The sequence below is a fragment of the Coenobita brevimanus genome, chromosome 116 (genome assembly GCF_032717465.1).
Source record: "Coenobita brevimanus isolate Jiangsu-jjx chromosome 116, ASM3271746v2, whole genome shotgun sequence".
NCBI lineage: Eukaryota > Metazoa > Arthropoda > Malacostraca > Decapoda > Coenobitidae > Coenobita > Coenobita brevimanus.
The window spans coordinates 31,422,835-31,440,553 of NC_137069.1; positions in this window are offsets into that span (position 1 = coordinate 31,422,835).

The following is a 17,719-nucleotide window of genomic DNA, read 5'->3' on the forward strand; positions in this document are numbered from 1 at the left end:
GAGTAAGAGGAACTTCAAAGCAACTAAGACGACCCCATCCCCCTGGAAACACACCGACTAGCAGAGATGATGTGGGTACACCTTCTACTAGCTGAGACAATGGGTCTACACCTTCTACTGGCAGAGTCGCCAAGGCTACACCTTCTACTAATAGAGACGATGGAGCTACACCATCTACTAACAGAAATGATGGGGCAACACCTTATACCAGCAGATATGTTGGGACTACACCTTCTACTAGCAGAGATGATGGGGTTACACCTTCATCATCTCTACATACAGTAGTAAGCAGAAGGCTCTTTTTTGACAGCTTGCTAAACGATATTAGATTTAGCCCACCAGGAGACTACATTCAGGACCCTGTAGTGTTCTTTTACTTTGCTACATTTATCAATAATTATATTCAAAATGTAATGAGGCAGATGCATGTGGCATCTGTTGGCATATACTTTGTGGAGGCACTTGTATTAAGACGGGAGTCTGTTTTAGTAGAGGAAGATACAACCAAAACTCACTATATATACACTCCATGAGTTTTCATTACTCTCATTACTATAAGAGAAACACTGGAGGAGTTGAAACAATATATATTAATCCCCACAGTGCAAATTCTTATAATCCTGATTACGTTGCCTGAGTTATTGTTTTAGGATTTTTTTTTTAATATTAAGTTGATCTTTTTCATCAGATCAAGTATTTCTGAGCTTGAACTCTTTATTGTGGGAGGTAGACAGGCTTGAATCTGCCATTGCTGGGTTACAAAACAAAAACTGAATTAATGAATATGCCGCATTTGACAACTGTGGTGTAGAGGGAGACTCAGTGTCCCCATGGAAACCATTGACGCTGCCTCCTGCTTGAAATTATGGCACGGAGATCCATCACCTCATATGAGGCAATCAGCATGGCCAGAAGTGGCCTGCATATCTGAGTTACTAAATATGCAGTATTTGGCAACTGCAGTATGGCAGGGTTTGGCATGAGCTCTGATGGCGAAGAGGGAGAGTCAGCATTCCCATGGAAACCACTGACATTTCCTTGTGCTTGAAATTATGGCACGGAGACCTATCACCTCACATAAGGCGACCAGCATGGCCAGGGGTGGCCTTCATATCACCTCGTGTGAGGTGATGAACATGGCAAGGGTTAAATCACATAGAAAATGCTCTCTCTGCTGCTGAGGAAAGTGGTTACATATTAGACAACACCAAATACACTGAAGTAAACATTATAAAAAATGTCATTCCTCAATTTATGGGTACTGTACATTTGTTGAAATCCCCACAAGGGTAAGAGAAGTACAAAGTACAAAGGAGAACAAAGGAAAGCAAACAGCAACAGACCTTATGGTTCTTTTGTGGCTGCTTGTTTCAGAGTAGACTATGAGATTTAATTCTCTGTGCTGGAGGATAAGGATAGTAAAGCAAGAAGGATCACCCCACCTCCAAACCCTCTAGTTAAAACTGGCAGGAAAAAGTGCAGCATGGAAAAGCTGACATGGAAATTCCATTGGAAAGACTGAAAAGAAAAAGTTACATTCTATAATACTTCATCTATAAGCTACCAGTCTGAATAACCTGAAAGAGAAAGTAGTGAAGTAAAATGAATAATCAAATAATAAATAACAAAGGCACGACAGTAGATGCAGGTATGTTGAGTTAAAGGGATGTCTGTAGGCACAGTGTGGAAAATGCAGTGTGGATGTTTAGGCATGGTGCAGCAGCCTTGCATGGTGCTTTTATGGTAGGCAGCAGTCAATTAGGCCCCATCTCTGTTCACTCCACTGAAACAGGGAACTTTCCTATGCAGGGCAAGTACACAAGTTACATCCTCAAGCAGTGACCCCAGGTACATTAAAGAAATCCCGATGGTTGTCATTTAACTAGCAGGGACCCTCAGTGATCCACAGCCCATCACAGGTCGAAAGTAAGAGTAGTGACTGTTAGCTCAGAGCTATCTGTGCATATCCTAGTCTGTGCTTATACTTTATTTGCATTTAATAAATTAATCGGGGCTCTGAAAAAAATATATATACACAAGTGTTTTATTCAGGAGTGAACATATTAAGCTGGGGGTTAGACTACAGATACTTATCCAAGTGACCTTTAAAGGTTAATACTATATCACAATTACTACATTGGAGGGAAATTTGTTCCATATATTTACAACTCTTTAACCCGCGGAGAGTGAGTAATTTGGTTCCATAGGTAGCTATTGCCAAGCCACTTCTTGGCCGAAATTTCTAGTACTACAGAATTTAACTGTAGTTATTGTACCTGTACTGTGAATGTGACTGTGGTAACAGAGAATAAGAAGAAATTAGGGAGAAAGAGAAAAATGGGATAGAGAGAGGGGAAGACTGTGCCATACTCTTTTTTCAGCACACTTACCTTGGTTAAAGGAGTAAAAGTATCCTACCACTGTCAAGGCCAAGTAAAAGTATCCTGGAATGCTAAGTAAGACTGCCCTAGGGAAGTGAAAGTTGTTATTCACTATCGACACTACAGTATCAGCCATGTGTTTTGTAGCTGTTTTTCGTTAAGCGAACGCCATGGTCAAGGCCAAGTAAAAGTATCCCAGAACGCTGAAAGAAGTTTAACTACTAGAAGTGAAAGTCTTTGTGGTCAAAGCCACTCACCCTGGTCTCCTTTGGTCATTTACCAACCCACCATTGAACGAGGTGGATGTCAACCTGGCCTAGCTTTCATGATTAAAAATCATCCCTCGCATACCTCTGCACAAGGAGATGTGGCCTAGTTCAGGGGTCGGCAACCTGGGGCTCAGGAGCAACATGCGGCTCTTTTAGGACATTTTTGCGGCTCCAGGAGCTTCATAAATCATTATTTATTTTTTTCAGAACAAAGGCATCATATAACTATATTAACCCCCCATCCCGACGTTTTCTGGGCAGTGGTACGCCCCAGTCCCGACATTTTTGGACCTTTTTTGGGGGGGCTCAAACATCCGCTTTTGGTGAGAAACATCGAAAATTCATAGAGAAATCGCTTACCTGAGGTTTAAAATACTCGATCCAGGTAGGAGTACCTCCTTACCTTACAGGGTTTTCTATCAGGCTGGCTGCAAAGAAAACGAGTTCTATGGGAGGATAACTATTCCACACCACTCATAAACGGTATTTATTTATTTATTTGGTACGAATTTATATGTAGTATGAGAGTATACTGGTTTTCAAATGGTAATATAGGCATTATAAGCATTGTTTCACTCACTAACTCATCACCATTCCTGACCTTTTTTTGCCACATTACCTGATCATCATTTCTGACTGTTTCTTCCTCTAATGTTTGTCCTCCACATTGTCAACAATTGGGGAATCACTCTGGCCCTGAATTTCGTACCGTGGCATGACATGGCTTTACTGGCCAGGTCACTGATAACAGGTGAGTTGCTGAGAAAAGGGTATGCAGGGGGGGGGAGGAGGTCATGCTGGGTAAGGCATTGTCCCTGCCTGGCATCTTGTAGAGGAAGGTGTCCCGTGTATACGGGCCAAAAACCACTTGCGAAAATTGAAAATTGTGCAAATTAGGGACCTTGCAATGTTGCCGCATCATTAATTTACGTCTCCGGGATATGAGTGCACATCATGTGAGGACATGAATTCACGTCTCCAGGATGGGGCGGGTTAAAGCATACTGAATAAATTTCAGAACATTACTATATTTTGATTCGCTTTGTGAATATAAGTAGATCGAACAATATCATCGTAATGTTTTGGTTAGATTTAGAAGTACTGTAGCTCTCGGTTTATGAGGCAGTTTTTTGTATTGTGGCTCCGAAAGTACTACATTTTTATGAAACTTTAAAATAAATTGCTCTTCTAGCTTTAAGGGTTGCTGACCTCTGGTCTAGTTACATAATAATCAAGTGGGGAGGGGGAGGAGGGTATGGAGGGGGAGGAGGGGGAGGGAGAGGGGGAGGGGGAGGGGAGAGGGGCTTGGGGGAATTGCTTGTGGGCATGCCCAATACTAAGCATGCATAGTATTGGGCAGTTTTATACTCCTGATTGGGCCTCCTAAGTCCACAAGTAGGGATGGTAAAGAGCCTCCCAAGTCCACAAGTATAGTGTTGAGCCTCCTAAGTCCACAAGTAGGTATGATAGAGCCTCCCAAGCCCACGAGTGTTGAAGAACCTCCCAAGTCCACAAGTAAGGGTGATAGAGCCTCCCAAGTGCGCATGTAGAGATGACAGAGCGAAGTTCACAGGTAGGGTTGTAAGAGAGAGAGAGAGAGAGAGAGAGAGAGAGAGAGAGACTTCCAAGTCCACAAGTAATGGTGTCAGAAAGTCTTCCAAGTCCAAGGGTAATAATAGGGTCGTTGTGCCTGGGCGGTAAGTACCTGCTTGAGTCGTAATGGTCGTGATGCATATTAACATTGGCCTGTAAAAGTGGCTCCACCCGTGTTTGTGTAGCTAATGACGAGATGGGATAAGGAGCCAGACAAACTGTGTTCAGTATTTCAGTATAATAACTTATATATTTACTTATTGGGTTATTTGTGTTACCTTCTTGCAGTGTTATTTAACTTGGAAAATAAGAAGATGGGATAAGGAAGCAGAAAAATTAAGTATTTCTCTATGATTAGTAATTTATTTTATTTACGTATTTGCTTTTTTGTTTTATTGTGCTAAGTATCATATTTTTTGCTGTGATAGTTGTTTATTTAATTCATTCTGTGGAGTATTAAGTTTTCCTTTACTATAACTTCTTCCTTTTTTCTTTTTTTAGTTTATTCTGTGGAGAGTTAAGTATTTCTCTTTGCTACCTTATTTGTTTATTTATTGATTTATTCATTGAGTTATTTATGCTGCCTTCATGCCTTTTTATTTAACTTGCCAAAGACCTCTCGTACTGATGGGGTTAATGAAGGCTATACCTAACCCCTCTTGTTCGAAAAAACAAATTTGTTATAAAAAATCGACTGGAGATACTGCTGATGGCGTGATGGGATAAGGAGGCAGAGATACAGTATTGGTAAGTATTTCTATATGATAATTTATTCTCAGAAGTGTTAAGCATTTCTCTACTATAGCCTCTTTTTCTTTCTCTTTTTAATTTATTCTCTAATATTAAGTATTTCTCATCTACAGCCTTTTCTTTGTCTTTCCCTTTTTAATTCATTCTGTGGAGTGTTAAGTATTTCTCACCTATAACCTTTGTCTTTTTAGTTTATTCTGTTGAGTGTTAAATTTTGCTCACCTATAGCCTCTTTCTTTGACTTTCTCTTTTAGTTCATCCTCATGAATGTTATGTATTTCCCTAGGATAACTTATTTATTTATTTATTTGTTTAATTTTTATGTCCTATGATACTCCCAGACGATTTTATTCACAATAGGAAGGAGTCTTTAGTAATGGAGGGGATGGACAGCCAGCTCCATCCGTTTGAAATTTTTCTCCCAATCTTGCAGCCTCCAAACGAGTTTATTCAGCATAGGGTTAGTGGGTGAGTGGGTGGGAGGGTGAGTGGGTGGGTGTGGGGTTTTGAAAGTGAGCGGGTAAAGGCAGACTGACATGTAGCCAATGTATGATATCATGTAAGTATGTGGTCATGTAAGTATGAAAATGTGTGTGGGTGCGTGTGTAAGTGTGTTTCTTTGTAAGTATGAACCCATGGATGAAGGCATGTAAGTATGTCTCCATGAGAGTATGTGGTCATGTAAGTATTAAAATGTCCTTACCTAATTGTACTTACCTAATTGTATCTTTACAGGAATGAGTCAAGCTCATACTGTCCCGTGTCTTAAACCATATTTATCGTACATATCCTTAAATTTGTGAATTGTTTTGGTAGACACTATTTCATTCGGCAGTGCATTCCACTGATCAATTGCTCTGTTTGGGAAACCGAATTTCCTTATGTCTTTATCACCTCTCTTCTTATGCAGTTTTTTGCAGTGTCCTCTTGCTGATGCTTCCCCAAAGGTTAAGTAATCATTTATGTCTAGTTTCTCCTTTCCTGATATGCATTTATATAGCATTATCATGTCACCTTTATTCCTTCTCTCCTGTAGTGTTGGTAGATTCAGTTTATTTAGTCTTTCTTCGCAGCTTAGATCCCTTAAGCTTGGTACCCATCTTGTAGCGGCCCTATGAACTTTTTCAATCTTGTCTATGTGTTTTTTGAGATAAGGACTCCAGACTACTGATGCATACTCCAGGGTGGTCTGATGAATGATGTTATTATCCTTCTTAGCATGTCTTTATTTATGTATGTGAATGCTATTCTCATATTTGCAAGCAGTGTATACATGTTCCGTACTTTCTCACTGATGTGGTCAGCCGGAGATAGTCCGTTATTGATAATCACACCTAGGTCCTTCTCTTTTTCTGATGTGTGTAGGGTTTTATTTCCTAAAGTATAATCCTAATCAGGTCTTTTTCCACTTTTATCAAACTAGATTACATGACACTTGTTCACATTGATTTCCATTTGCCATGTATAACTACATTCAAGAAGTTTATTTAATTCTTCTTGTAGCTCTTTACAAGAGTCTGTGTTAGTAATTCTCCTTTGTATTTTTGCATCATCTGCAAACATATTTAGATAGCTTTCATTTCTAGTGTTACTGTCTATATCATTTATTTACACTAAAAACATGATTGGTGCCAGCATTGAGCCCTGTAGTACTCCACAAGTCACTTCTTTCCATCATGAGTAATTTCCCCTTAGTACTGTTCTCATTTCTCTTTTTATGAGAAAATCTTGCATTCAGCAATACAGTTTGCCTCGAATTCCTCCTTCATGGTACAGTTTCCATAAAAGTCTTTGGTGTGGTACTGTGTCAAATGCTTCCTTGAAATCTAAATAGATACTGTCCATCCATCCTTCTCTTTCCTGTATTGTGTCTGTTACTCTGTCTTAGTAGCTCAACAGGTTAGTAACACATGATTTTCCTTTTCTGAAACCAAACTGTCTTTCTGTTATCATATTGTATTCTTCTAGATGATTTACCCAAGCTTTTCTTATAAGCTTTTCTAATACCTTGCTTACAACACTGGTTAGTGATACTGGTCAGTAGTTGTGTGGATTTTGTCTATTCCCTTTCTTGAATAAGGGGACAATGTTTGCTTTCTTCCAAATATCAGGTAGTTTACCTTGACTCAAGGATTTCTTGAAAATTAAAAATAATGGTTTACTTAACTCCTTTGCACATTCTCGTAGTACCCGACATGAAATTTCATCAGGTCCATTTGCTTTTCCTCTGTCTAATTTACTTAACTCCTCCTGTATTACTTTTTTTTTATATTTGTATATCTGGTAGTATGTGTGGGCACGCATGTTCCACATAATCCCTCTCAAAACGTTTTTCTTCTGTAAAAACTGATTGGAATTTCTTGTTTAGTGCTTCACAAATATCCTTCTCTTGTGTATAGGTGATTCCCTCGTCCGTAATGGATTGTATTTTATTTTTGACTTTGGTTTTGCTTCTGATGTAGCTGTAAAATAGCTTCGGTTGATCACTACTTTTATTTATGATATCCTCCTCAAACTGTTTTTGGGCTTTCCTCCTTATTCTTGTATAATCGTTTCTTGCCTGTTTGTAATTATTATTATGCCCTTTCACTATTGTGTCTTCTGTATCTATTACACAACAAATCTCTTTTTTCTTTTGATTGAACCATTTCTTTATTTTCTTTTCTGCTTCTTTGTGCTGTGGGATGTACTTCTGGACTCCTATTTTATAAAGTTCACAGAATTTTTTATATACAGCATTTAAATCTTGTTCTTTAAGTTCCTTTTCCCAAGCAATTTCTAAGAAGTACTTCTTTAGGTCATGATAATTTCCCTTTTTATAGTTTAGGCTCTTTTTGTAACTTTCATTGCTGTTAACTATGTCATATGCTATCCTGAAATTGCAATTTAGTACTGCATGGTCGCTTTTGCCGAATGGAGGGTGATATATTAAACTGTCAATATCATTTTCTTGCCTAATAAATATGAGATCTAGCACTGAGGGTACATCGAGTTCTCTTTTTCTGGTGATTTCTCTTACATGTTGCGTTAGGAAAAACTCTTGCACAAGATCCAGGAGCTCTTGGTCCCAACAGCTTTCTTGGTTTATTATATCTAGAGTATTCCAATTTATATTTGTATTAAAATCTCCAGTCAGTATAATTCTTTCCGATTTCTCTTCCATTTTATGTAGTAATGCTCTTAAACTCTGAATTGTACTCTCTGCCAGGTCCTCATATTCGTCTCTTTCCCATGTGTTTGATCTGGGTGGCATGTACAAATTCGCTACAATTACTTTCCCTTTAGATGTACTAATCTCTACTGCAATCAGTTCTACTTGTGAGGGTATATCTAGTTCTATTTCTTTGACTTTTAGATTTTTCTTAGTTAATATTATAATTCCTCCTCCTTTTTTTAAGTTCCTATCTCTTCTCCATATATTATATTCCTCTAAGTTTAGGATGTCATTCGATATCCTTGGTGTTAATTTCGTTTCAGTTAGGCATATTATTTGGTTCATTTTCTCTGACATAATCATTCATCTCTAATAGTTTAGATACCATTCAATCCACATCTGAGTACATCAATTTAATCATCTATAGTTTAGATACCATTCCATCCACATTTGAGTACATCAATTTAATCATCTTGTTTATATACTTGTCATGACATGGTTCTACTACCTTCCTCCTTTTTATTCCCTCCTGTTTATGTACCACTTTCGTCCCTGCATTCCTATTACTTTGTAAAAAAAAAATGTATTCTTCTCCTCCTCTGATCTTCCCTCATTTTTTGTTTTTGCTTCCTCCCTCTTCTCTTTGAGTAATTCCAGTTCCTCTTGTGTGTGTGTGTGTTTGTGTGTGTGTGTGTGTGTGTGTGTGTGTGTGTGTGTGTCTGTGTGTGTGTATGTGTGTGTGTGTGTGTGTGTGTGTGAGAGAGAGAGAGAGAGAGAGAGAGAGAGAGAGAGAGACTTTTGGTAAGCGAACAGAGGTAAGCTGTTGTTAATACAATAGTAATAATGTAAGTGTGTAGACATACTGTATAAGTATTGGGGTATGTAAGGTATCTTGTAAGTACATCTTTATGTAAGTAAGTCGCCGTGTAAGTAAGATACCATGTAATTATGTCTGCATGTAAGTACCGGTATGCGGCCATATAAGTCTTAAAATATGTATATGTGTTTACGTGTGTGTGTGTGTGTGTGTGTGTGTGTGTGTGTGTGGATATTGCCCTGTAAGTATGAATCCATGTAAGTGTCACCATGTAAGTCATCATGTGCGTCACAAAACGTGTGTGTGGGTGTGTACGTGAACGGTATAAGGGGCAGTGACATGCAAATTGATGGGTGTTGGATGGAGGCCAGGGCAAGAGTCCCTTCGTGCCTCCAACCTCCAGTCCATCGGGGTAGTGCACCAGAAACACACTATTTTACACTGACTTTGTGTGTCTATCTCTCTGTCTGTCTCAGTCTATCTATATGTCTATCTATCTGTCTCTATTTATTTATCTGTTTGTTTATCTGTCTGTTTAGTTAATTACTTCTTTACGTCTTTCTTTTACTCTAACTAGAATTACTTTTATTGATCTGCTTTTATCCGTCTGTTTGTTTGTTTGTTTTTTATGCGAGGAAGAAGGAACCAAAGGCCATGAGCCCACAGTAACAGTTCCCTCCAAAAAACAAAATACAATAGAGAGCCAAATTCAAGATCCGATCATTTTGAGATGCCTGGACACACTGCGTTTGAAAGACTGGAGATCATAGGCAGCAGGAAATACAGACAGAGGGAGACAGTTCCAGAGTTGACCTGTTGCATAAACGAAAGACTGGGAGTAACGGTTAACTCTTGCATTAGAGAGTTGGACAGAAAAGGGATGAGAGTTTGCTGCCAGACGGGTGCTACGCGCCCGTCGTAGAGGTGGAGGAGTGCAAGCAGACAGTTCAGAGGAGCAGTGACCATTAAAGTAGCGATAGAAACGAGATAAAGATGCAACAGTGCGGCGAAGAGACAGAGGTTGAAGGGAGTAAGTAAGAGGAAGAGAGTTAATGAGACGAAAAGCCTTTGACTCCACCCTATTGATATGAGCTATATGTGGGGAGCCTCCCCACACATAAGAGTTGTGCTCCACACAGGGGTGGATAAAACCCCTGTATAGAGTCAACAATTGTGCAGGGGTAAAGAAAGAGCAGAGTCGGCTTAGCACACCCAATCTCTTGGAAGCGGATTTTACAAGAGTTGTAATATGATCTTTCCAAGATAAGTCCCGAGTAAATGAAACCCCAAGCATGTTCAAGGATGATGCAGGATTAAGCTGAATATTATTAAACATTAGTGGGTATACCTGTGGAAGATTTTGTCGGGTTGATGGGTGTAAGAACTGAGTCTTATACGCATTAAAAACAACCATATTATTTTTACCCCAGTCAGAGATATGAGCCAAGTCAGACATTAGCTGTGCCATAGCCTCATCCCTTGTTTGTTGAAGTAACTGTTGAGATGGGCGTTGCGGGAACCGAATGGAAAGGTGAAGGGTGGAGTCATCAGCGTATGCGTGGATAGGGTTAGATGTACAGCTTAGAAGATCATTGATGAATTAAAGGAAGAGAGTTGGTGATAGGACAGAGCCCTGAGGAACACCACTGTTGATAGATCTAGGAGAAGAACGATGGCCGTCTACAACAGCGGCTATAGAACGACCAGAAAGGAAGCTAGCGATGAAGGCACAGATAGAAGGATAGAAAGCATAGGAGGGCAGTTTGGAAATTAAAGATTTATGCCAGACTCGATCGAAAGCCTTTGAGATGTCAAGTGCAATGGCAAAGCTTTCGCCAAAGTCCTGAAACGAGGATGACCAGGAGTCTGAAAGGTAGGTGAGAAGATCGCCAGTGGAGCGTCCCTAACGGAACCCGTACTGACGATCGGAAAGAAGGTTGTGATAGGAAAGATGCCTTATAATTTTTCTATTGAGAATTTACTCGAAAACTTTTGAAATACGGGACGTTAAAGCAATTGGACGATAGTTGGAGGGTTGGGAGTGGTCACCCTTCTTTGGGACTGGTTGAATGAGAGCAAACTTCCAGCAAGAAGGAAATGTACAAGTTGACAGACAAAGGCGAAAGAGTTTGCCTAGGCAGGGTGTAAGCACAGAAGCACAGTTCTTGAGAACAACAGGAGGGACCCCATCAGGCCCATATGCCTTGTTAGTACTGAGGCCAATGATGGCAGAAAATACATCAGCTGAAGAAATTTTAATGTCAGCCATGAGTAAGTCAGAGGGGGTAAGTGATGGAGGAACAGCACCGGAATCGTCTAAGGTGGAATTGGAGGAGAAAGTCTGTGCGAAGAGATCTGTTTTATCAGTAGAAGAAATAGCTACAGAACCATCAGAGTAGAAAAGAGGAGGAAAGGATGATGAGGTAAAGGTGTTAGAAAGGTTTTTGGCAAGGTGCCAGAAGGAGCGGAAAGAATTCGAGTTGGAGAGTTGAGAGCATTTAGTATGGATGAAATTATTTTTAGCAGAGCGAAGAACAGACTTAGCACGATTCCGGGCAGAAACGTAAAGATGATGTGATTCAGGGGTGGGTTGGCTCCGGTACCTTTTGTAGGCCCTCTCCTTGTTGCGAGCAGCATTAGAACAAGCGTGATTAAACCAAGGCTTTCTTGCTTTAGTCAAAGGATATGAGAAAAGAATGCATGCTTTCATGCCCGAGAGAATAACCTTCGTAATGCACAAGGCACACTCAGATGGCTCACGGCCATGGATGCAATAATCATTCCACGGAAAATCAAAGAAGTACTGCCTGAGGGCCTCCCAGTCCGTGGCTCCAAAATGCCACAGACGACGTTTCCCTGGAGGGTCCACAGGCCATACCGGAGTGATAGGACAGGTTAAGGTGATAAGGTTGTGATCGGAGGAGCCCAACAGAGAGAAAAGATTAACAGAGTAAGCAGAATGATTAGTTATGAGGAAGAGGTCAAGTATGTTAGAGCTCTCTCCTAGGCGGTCAGGGATACGGGTAGGGTGCTGTACAAGCTGCTCTAGGTCATTAAGGATAGAAAAGATGTAGGCTTGTTCACCAGGTGGATCAGTGAAAGGAGAGGAGAGCCAAAGGTGGTGGTGAACATTGAAATCTCCTAGAATGGAGATTTCAGAGAAAGGAGAAATGGATAGAATGTGTTCCATCGTAGAAGTAAGATAGTCGAAGAATATTTGATAGTCAGTAGAATTAGTGGATAAGTAAACAGCACAGATATATTTAGTCAGAGAATGACAAGAAAGCCGAAGCCAGAGTGTAGAGAATTCAGAAGAATCGAGTTCAGGATCACGAGAGCAAGATAAGTCGTTGCGTATATATACACAAAAGCCACCTTTGGCTTTGAAATGAGTATAGAGAAAGTAGGAGGATACAGAAAAGGGTTTGCTGTCAGTTGCCTCAGACAGCTGAGTCTCCGTTAGAAAAAGAAGGTGAGGTTTAGAGGAGGAGAGGTGGTGCTCAACAGAGCGAAAGTTAGAGGAAAGGCCCCGAATGTTGTAGAAATGAAGAAGAAGAGAGTCAGACAGTGGTTCCAGGCACCTCGAGTCGTCACCGGGAGAGGGGCGGATGGTGGGGGCATTTATGGTCTCCCCCCCTGGGGACTCCGAGGCTTGGTGATGAGACGCCATAATTTTTTGAATTTTGGAAAAGGAAGTGTATTGTGTACTGTGCATGTAGTTTGGTGTAGATAGTTAGAGAAATTTGTACTGGAGAGCATGCTGGCCTACTCTCTGTGTAACTTAATCTCTCCCTACCTTCCCACATCTCCCCCTCCTTCCCTACCTCCCTGCATCTCCCCCTCTGTCCCTACCTCCCTGCATCTTACCCTCTCTAATCCCCCCACCTTCCCTCACGCAGTCCCCACCAAGCCACACCATGAACCACAACTAACACCTATTCCGAAGCTTCACAATGAACGCTTTTCCTTTCCAAAACACTGACTCATTTTTATCATGCACGCTAAATTAAATACTGTACATGAAAACACTATCTTAGCAACTGATCTGTTAAATTATATGTATATTTTGCACTATTTTGAAATCTGGGGACTCCCTTTTCTTTCATTAATTCCTTATTTTCTTCAGAGGAGTTCACAGACATTGGCCTATTTCTTAACGTTTAATCTCTCTCTTTCTCTAATGACCTCTTTATTTATTTTTTTATTCATTATAGTATCAGCTTCTGGATCAGCGAGTCAGCAATTAGGAGACGCCAAGATGCCAAGGTACTTAGACATTTCCATTTACTACCCTCATTATCAGCGTCATTTATTTTCTCATTTACTACTATTTCATTATTTTTTATCTTTATCATCAACCACCGGACGATTTTATTCAGCTTAAGAAGAACCTATACTGGGAATGCTGTTAACCCACTCATTATTATTATTATTATTATTTTTTTTTTTTTTTTTTTTTTTTTAAGGCTAGACTGCTTCATACAGCTGAGAAGAAGTCATGGTATTCTTGGAGGGTTAATGCTGTCATTATTTTCATTCTCAGAAGGGCAGCTCTTTTGTAATTTAACCCATTCAGTGTCTCAGTAGCTGAATAAAATCGTCTGCTGAGTGAGTCATAGGTGCTTAGCGTTCATGAGGGCTATTATCTGACCTCTAATGAAGAGCCTGTAGTAATTATGGTGTTAATGAAGGATATAATTTAACCACTACAATTGAAAAAACATTTGCTGAATAAAATCGTCTACTGAGTCAGTCATAGGTGCTTAGCGTTAATGAGGGCTATTATCTGACCTAATGAAGAACATGAAGTAATTCAGGCATTAATGAAGGTTATTATCTAACCTAATTAAGAACCTGTAGTAATTCAGGCATTAATGAAGGCTATTATCAAACCTAGTGAAGAACCTGTAGTAATTCAGGTGTTAATGAGGGCTATTATCTGACCTAATGAAGCACTGTACCTGTAGTAAGTAAGGTGTTCAACCCCTACAATTTAAAAAAATAGTCTCAGCTGTATCAAATCGTCTGGTGGTTGCAAGAATAAACTGGATAGGCGCCATAGGGTATTTTAGGGCTTAACCTTGCCCTGTAATAATGAGATGACAGACCCGCTGTAGATTATTTACCTTTGGATTAGAATTGTCCTAAGAAAGGTGAGAGGAGGAAGGAGATATGGAGACGATGTCCGCGGAAAGGAGAGAGAGAGAGAGAGAGAGAGAGAGAGAGAGAGAGAGAGAGCATTTTGGGAAAGGCCTAGAAAAAGAGTTGTAGGATGGGAGAAGAGATGAAAGAGAAAGTGGTCAGGAGGTAAGGAAGGACAGAATGTATGGAAGAGGTGTTGTGGGGAAGGAGAGAGTGGAGGAAGAAAGAAGAGAGAATGAAGAGAGGAGAGAGGAAGAAGATCTGAGAGAGGAGGAAGAAAGGAGAGAGGAGGAAGGAAGAAAGGAAAGAGGAGGAAGGAAGAAAGGAAAGAGGAGGAAGAGAGGAGAGAGGAGGAAGAAAGGAAAGAAGAGGAAGGAAGAAAAGAAAGAGGAGGAAGAGAGGAGAGAGGAGGAAGAAAGGGGAAGGGAGGAAGAAAGAATTGAGGCGGGAGGGAATGAGAGAGTTATTTGAGTTTGTGAGAGGGAAGAGTATCAACGAAAGGAATTTAAGGGAAAGGAAGTTAATGGCAGAAGTTAATAATAAGAGAAACGATTTTCTTCAACTGAGAATGAGTCTTAGGAGGCGGGAAGCATCTAAGGTCCTTTCACCGCAAGAAGTCCGTTCAGGGTGAGGCCCACCTGGTGAATCACCTCTAGCGATGCTGCCAAATCAACCGTAGTACATGCCTCTCTCTCTCTTATTTTCCATCTATGTGCTATTTGAAATTGTTTTTTATAATCTGTATATAGTAAATGGTAGAGTTGAGCAGAGGGTGTTGCAATGGTTTGATCATATGGAGAGAATGGATAATGAGCGATTGGTGAAAAAGATAACTAGATCTGATGTGAGAGGTGTAAGGCTGAGAGGAAGACCACGAATAGGATGGATGGACAGTGTGAAGAGAGCGCTGGATGCGAGAGGGATGTCTGTTGAGCAAGGAAGAGTGGCTGTGAGTGACAAATAAATGGAGAGAAATTGTGAATGAATAAGTGATGACGCAGCCCTGAGGGGATATTCTCCCGCATTTGGTCTGATCAGCTAGTCAGGTCAGGTGCGGGTAAGGGGATGGGTCTGTTATGATGTGGCAGGGGTAAACCAGTTCTGCTGTCGGGCCCTGCTGCGGATGTCACTGGTTGCATAGCGCAGTTGACCCTTGTGCGGTGTGATGCGGTGAGGATCTGTCCGTTCTCCCCTTTGGAGCTAAGATGCGAATGAATGTGTTTGAATGGATGAGTAAATGGAGAGTGAGTCATCCTGTCTCGGGTACCTCCCTTTCCTTGGGGGAAGCAGCCTAGGTATATAGATAGATAGATAGATATAGTAAAGGAAGCTATATAGTTCATTGAGTATCACTGTTTAGAATTATAACAACAATTTGAATGAATTCTATGACACGTGGCAGTGCTTTTTTCCCATGTTGCCACGCCAAGGTCGGCGAGGGACCCAGGGTCACTCCCTGTCTAGCCACCACCCAGGATGGAAGGTCCCACAACTCCCACCCGCTCCCGCTTCCGTAATCGACAAGATTGCGGAAGAAGCAGGGCATCAGGTTTTGAGATTACCACCATACCACTGTCAATATAACCCGATTGAGCTCATTTGGGCTCAGGTGAAGACTCATATAGCCAAGAAGAACACCTTTAAAATGGCTAATCTTTAAGTTCTTGTCAAAGAGGCTCTGAGTCTTATCACACCACAAAGTTGGATGGAAGTGGTGCGACATGCCGAACAAGTACAAGATGAAGATGCACAACAAGACATAGCAGCTGAACATTTCGTAGAGTAATTCGTCGTCAGTATAAAAGAAAGTTCTGATGACGAAGAAGATTATGATTAAAGATCAGAGAGAGGATTAGGCCTACAGGGGAAACCTCTTAAATATAAAACGCGCCTAGTCTTTTACCTCATAGGTGGTGTGGAAAAAAGTTAAAAATAAATAATAAATATATACAATTTATATATATATATATACACACAGAAACAGGTGGGATGGGGGTAGGTAGGGAGACAGAGTGATAATCCGATAATTGGTGGTCAAATTGGCAACGTCGCACTCGGGGAAAATCCAACTTCTGCCACACCCTGAACGGACTTCTTGCTGCGAAAGGAGCATAGTCACCTTTTATGCCTCTTAATCCAACCCCCAGTCAAAGGCCAACCCTCCGACTGGACTACCCTAACCCCTGCACCACCGGGAGCCTTCAAGGAGAAACAGTCTTGGAAGAAATGTAGGAGTGATAAATGGCGTGCACTGGAGGAAAAATGCAAAGCGACAGAGTTGCAAAGTATGGATTTTGAATGCAAGACTGAGAGCATCTAGAGAGAAGGCAAAAGTGGACGGGAGAGAGAGTGGAAGAGTGCATGAGAGAGAAAGAGAGAGAGAGAGTATTGTACTTTTAGTTTTTTTAACCTTCTTCATCTCTCTCTTTCTCTCTCTCTCTCTCTTTCTCATATACATTGCACCACCTCTCACTCACACTTAACCCACATACCAAAGCACAAAATATAAGAGTGACAGGGCGCCGCGTGCCTCCGCCCCATCCCTAACCTGGCTGCCAATTACACCAAGTAGCCACGAGACCGGTGTACTATACCAGGTCCGGTATTTCACAAAGGTTTTTGGACATTTTCCTTACGATATACAAGTCCCCATCTTAATTTGCTGCTTTAAGAAACAGTCTGGATTTTTTTTTTCACTTTGTTTCCACCCGTTTGCATGGTTGCATATATCGAATTTGTCATAATATATCGGCTTAGTATAGTCTTTTAGTATAGATTTTTTCCTGTTAAATTTGTGAATTGTGATTTTTACCCCTTCACTCCGATTAAGCATATTTTTTAATTTTATTTCGCTACCTAAGACGATATCATTCAAGCTGTTACCTGTACAATCCTAGGTTGAGAGAGAGAGAGAGAGAGAGAGAGAGAAAGAGAGAGAGAGAATCATCATGTGGAAAAGACATTTATAGCGGTCGTAGCCAGAGAGAGAGAGAGAGAGAGAGAGAGAGAGAGAGAGAGAAATTAAAAGCAAAATTGGCGAGAATGATAAAGGTGTTTAGTAATTTATTGTGTGTGTGTGTGTGTGTGTGTGTGTGTGTGTGTGTGTGTGTGCGCGCGTGTGTGTGTGTGTGTGTGTGTGTGTGTGTGTGTGTGTGTGTGTGTGTGTGTGTGTGTGTGTGTGTGTGAGTGAGAGAGAGAGAGAGAGAGAGGCCAAAAATTACATTATGATTGCTGATGTCGTTGCCAACGTTTCTGCCAAGTGCACGTTAGATTAAATTATAATGTAAGCATAAAACTCCTTGCATTTCTCCTTCTCCTCCTCCTCCTCTTCCTCTTCTTCTTCTTCCTCCTCCTCCTCCTCCTCCTTTTTCTTCTCTTTTTGCTTCTTGTTTTTCTTCTTCCTCTTCTTTTCTTCTCTTTTTCTTCTTCTTCTTCTTTTGGTTAGTTCAGTCTGCTCTATAGTCTGTTCCCGAGGTTCAAGCAGATGGGGACATGAACCACCACCACCACCACCAACATCATCATCATTATCAACATCATCATCATCATTACTACCACCACCACCACCAACATCATCATCATTATCAACATCATCATCACCATCATCATCATC